Raw genomic sequence first — 4,896 nt, 5'->3', positions numbered from 1 at the left:
CCAGATCATGTAGGGTTAAAACTGCATATAAGACCACCACCTGGATACATGGGCCAGGTCATGTAGGGTTAAAACTGAATATAAGACCATAACTTGGATACATGGGCCACACTGTGTATGGATAAAACTGCATGTAAGAGCATTACATGAGTCAAACCGTGTAGGGATAAAACTGAATATAAGAGCATTATCTGGATACATGGGCCAGGCTGTGTAGGGATAAAACTGAATGTAAGAGCATTACATGGGTCCAACCGTGTAGGGATAAAACTGAATGTAAGAGCGTTACCTGGATACATGGGCCAGGCTGTGTAGGGATAAAACTGAATGTAAGAGCATTGCCTGGATATATGGGCCAGGTCATGTAGGGTTAAAATTGCATGTAAGACCATCACCTGGATACATGGGCCAGGTCATGTAGGGTTAAAACTGAATATAAGACCATCATCTGTATACATGGGCCAGGTCATGTAGGGTTAAAACTGAATATAAGACCATAACCTGGATACTTGGGCCACACTGTGTATGGATAAAACTGCATGTAAGAGCATTACATGGGTCAAACCGTGTAGGGATAAAACTGAATATAAGAGCATTATCTGGATACATGGGCCAGGCTGTGTAGGGTTAAAACTGAATGTAAGAGCATTACATGGGTCCAACCGTGTAGGGATAAAACTGAATGTAAGAGCGTTACCTGGATACATGGGCCAGGCTGTGTAGGGATAAAACTGAATGTAAGAGCATTACCTGGATATATGGGCCAGGCCATGTAGTGGAAAAAACTTAATGAGCAAACTGACAAAAAAAGCCCCTATATCAAAACTACTGGCATGATATTGACCTCCTATACACAAGTAAGACAAAAATGGCAATGATAGAAGGCCTTCCTTGACATTCAGAGGGAGTGAGGCTGCTGGAAAACAAAGTACTGTATGGTGTAGCTAGGAAAAGCAAAAGGTGGGGGAATCACTATGATAATATATAGCCCAATGACCACTGTCAACATCACTATACGAAATCCCATCTCCTGAGGCCAAAGGAAAGATACTTGTATAAGTAAGCCAAGAAAATATGATTTAAATGCCAATGCATGTTTGTAAAAGCTAACTTGAGTTAAGCCTTTTATAGTTGCTTGTGGAGTATTTCTTTTCATGCAACTCTTCTATCAGTTAGTCTTTTCAAACAAAAAATTAACCACATAATCCAAGTTCCATGAATGAAATATTCACTTTTGTTTCTGGAACTAAATATTCCATTCTCTAGTTTTTTACTATTACTTTTGTTTTTCCTAAGAGTAATCCTATGATCTAACATAAGAAATGTAGGAAAGTGCAGATAGCCTTTAAAACTTTATAGTTATAGGATTTTCTTATGTATAACTATATATATATATATTGTTAAAATATTTTATTTTTGTAATTTTTTTAGTATGTATCGTATATATACTATAATGACCATATTCCTGTGTCTGGAACCATATATTCGTATGGAGGTCATCAAAAAGGTAATTGAATAACATTTATATAATCCTGAAGCTTAAGTTGAATTTTTATTAATAATAATTAGTAAAAGGGAAGATAATTATGTAATGTTTTTCAAATGAAAGATCAAAAGATCAGAATCTGTACCACGAATAAGCTTAAAATACTACATTAAGATCTATTTATGAAAAAAACAAAGTTTTTCTCATGTTCCAGGTTTAACAAGTCAATTATATAAAGTATTTAAAAAGTATCAGAATTTTTATCTTATCTTCAAACCAATAAATAAGATATAAGACATGATAGGGAATACTAAAGATAAAATAGAATTAACAGATAAAATAGGTATTTACAAGATAGAATGTGAATGTGATGGTATTTATATTGGTTAAACTAAAAGAAATTTAAAATACAGATTGAAAGAACATAAAGGTTATATAAAAACCTCAGCTATTGCCAAACATGTAAAAACTAACCAGCATACAATATTATTGGAAAAAACTTTAATTTTTGCACAATCTTGTTGTATTATAGCATTAAATATTAGAGAAACATTAGAAATAATGAAGTATTAAATAGAGATGACAGACCAGCAAGTCAAGATGTTCATATATAACAAGATATATTATAATAATTATAAAATAAGGTAGACCACGGAAAAATATGTAAATAATAGTGAAGCAATGTGAAAAGAGGTAAAAGTATAAAGTATATCTTGTAAGTAACTGCTGAATATGACGTAGATCACATCGAAACTAGTACTTGTAGAGTGGAAGCTGTACGGCTTCAATAAAGTTTTAATTGTGTAAATAGTAAACATTGTTTTTAATTATTTAATATAATTTTAGATATTACACAAGTGCTGGTAATTCATATTCATAGGTATTCTTTAACTCAAAATCTGCACTGTCCAGCCATGTTGACTAGTGCTTTATCTTCCATGGCTTCGTATGCACACCGTTGAGATGTGGTGTTCCACAAGATTGCTTGTAGGTGCATGACCTCGTGATATTTTGCATGGGTAAAGCAGAAAGGGATTGCTGTCCATCCCTGCCATGCCTGGAGTGAATAACTTGGTATGGTCTGCTTTTCAAAATAAGGTTTCGTGGTCACCCATTGCACTTTCTCAGGTGATGACGTTTCTCCAGACTCTCCACCATATTGTCACCCTCCTTTCTTTGAGTGGATTATGGGATTCCTTACCACTTTTCAGTTCAAAGCTGCTGGGGTGGTTCACCATGGAGGCACCCTGCTGAATGAATTCCACACAATAACCATTCAGTTACAGAGTAGGGCAGTGGTGTTCTGCAGGTGTAGGTGATATCCTCCTATTTGTGATAACCAATGACATCGGAGTGAGACATTAGAATTCAGTTCACCCCTTCGATTGGAAGCCCTCGTCCTACTCTATTGTGGATGTTGGCACCCCACATAAGTTCAACATAAGTTCTCACACAGGTTTAGGGTTGTCTGTCTTTCTCCCATGGTTTCCTCCATTTGTGTTGTGGGTCACAGTTGTGGTATGTGGGATTGTTCCGGTGCTGTTCTTGGCTATCCCTCATCCTCTCTTCTTGTGGAGAGGTTACTTCCATTTCGATGGACCCAGCCTGTTTCACGATTAAGGGAGTTCATTGCATGTGATAGACATCCTTTCAATACCAGATATCAAGTTCCTAGATCGATAGCTCTGAGCTAATCCTCGTGTCATACCCGGGAATTGGAGTGGTTCTCAATCTCCAGGTTCTTGGATTTGAGGTGAAGATGGTATGATCCTCATCCCACCCTCACATGAATGTTGGTACCTCGCTGGCAGGTTTTGGATGTAGTTGACTTACTGAGTATAGTCTGCCATGCCCTAACCACTCTACACCTAGAAGCGCATCCTTTGTTTTCCCACTTTTCTCATTGTGGGATTGAGTTACAGTATATTTCTATGGTTAGGATCACTTTCCTGTCACATTCTCTCCCAATCGGATGTGCTCCTCTCATTTTCTGCCTTTATATCTTACACATTCCATAGTTGGGCAAAGAGTATACCTAGTTCAGAAGTAGTGCAGTTCCCCTCTTCTCATCTGAATCTCTTATTTCCAGGGGTATTCTTCGGACACTTTTCGGCAGATATTTCTGATGTTCCCTTGCAATATATTCTTGAGACAAGTAAGAAAAAAGAACCAGAAAGAGAAAAAACTTCAAAAATCATCGTGATAATACTATTTTAACAAACTCTCTAATTAATTATAATTTACAACATGTTTAAGTAAATTTCAAGCAATATCTATTCAAGTTCTATGTTCATTTGGTACCAGATGGGATTCTTATTAGTTATTGACAATTGAAATAACATCTGATCAACTTATTTACATATGGTCATGTATTGTTATTAATGTAAGCTAGGTTTTCAGAGTTTAAGCTTGGGTAGAGCAGACTTCTTGACATTCATTTTTGTGTTTGTATAATATGTATCTATGTATATATTCAGTTAGAGTATATACTAGGATTTGGATCTTATCTAGAGTTTGAATAATATAGACAGCTTAAAAATCTTTAGGTGTAGTGGCTTTTGACAACACAAGTGGAGTATGGTTGATCCATAGTGTTCCTGGCTTTCCTCCAGTGCCGAAAGATAAACGTTACATTTACCCAGACTCTGGTTTGTTGTATGGACAAACCATGCTTTGTGTAAGTGTCAATTCAACTGTGGCTAATACAATTGGTAAGTCACATTTCCAAACAAAGTGTTTTAATTGAGCCTGTGAGCTACTATATGTGAAAACTTTATTGTATGCTGTTTTGCATAATCTCAGTTAAAATTGCAAAAAGTCCATATGAAAATGTCAAGGTAAGGTGTGTTCACTTTCAGAAGTTATAGATTTTGCTGTTGTATGTAAAATTGTATAAATGAAAAAAATAAGACATCTTAAGACAATACACCTAAAGGAGCTACAAAATAACAAGACAGGTTTTGACACATGTTAACCTCCAGGAAGGTAAACAAGCTCTATGTTCAGAAAATTAAAACTCAAAACACTGGCTTAATGAATGATTAAATGTACTGAGACTTTTAACATGGTTTATTCATTGCAATCTTTCAGCTTCTATACCAGAACTTTTGGTGGATGTGACAAAAATATCCAAATTCTAGTTTCCCCAACTGACCCTACCTTGACTGTTTGAGGTTCAAATATTACAACTAAACACTGGGCATCATGGTTTTATTGCCATTTATAATTATAATTTTTCCTCATTGTGAGAATTGCTCAAAATCATGATGGTGTTAAAATGATCAACCTCAACGTGAAGGTACAGCTGGTTCAAGTACTAAAATTAGGGTATTTATGTTGAATTTCAAATATTTACTTTGTCACTGTACAATATATATATATATATATATACACACTGTCTTTATTTAAAA

This window comes from Limulus polyphemus, unplaced genomic scaffold, assembly GCF_000517525.1.
Source record: "Limulus polyphemus unplaced genomic scaffold, Limulus_polyphemus-2.1.2 Scaffold1230, whole genome shotgun sequence".
Classification (NCBI taxonomy): domain Eukaryota; kingdom Metazoa; phylum Arthropoda; class Merostomata; order Xiphosura; family Limulidae; genus Limulus; species Limulus polyphemus.
Note: the sequence above shows the minus strand (reverse complement) of the source record.